Here is a 224-nt window from a genome sequence, read left to right on the forward strand (position 1 = left end):
GCCCTTCACTGGATGTATAATGAGCTGCACTAAACTACATTTTAGCATTTAAAATACCTAGCCATTCTTTTGCGGTTATTTTGGTAAAGTAACTCAAAAGTAATATAAAAGTAGTGTAACTCATTACATTTCAGAGACAGTAATATTGTAATGTAACTTATTACTTAAAAAAGACAGTAATAAGTAATATGTAATGTATTACATTTTGGAAGTAACTTGCCCAA

This window comes from Notothenia coriiceps, unplaced genomic scaffold (assembly GCF_000735185.1).
Source record: "Notothenia coriiceps isolate Sejong01 unplaced genomic scaffold, NC01 NC01_scaffold00032342, whole genome shotgun sequence".
NCBI lineage: Eukaryota > Metazoa > Chordata > Actinopteri > Perciformes > Nototheniidae > Notothenia > Notothenia coriiceps.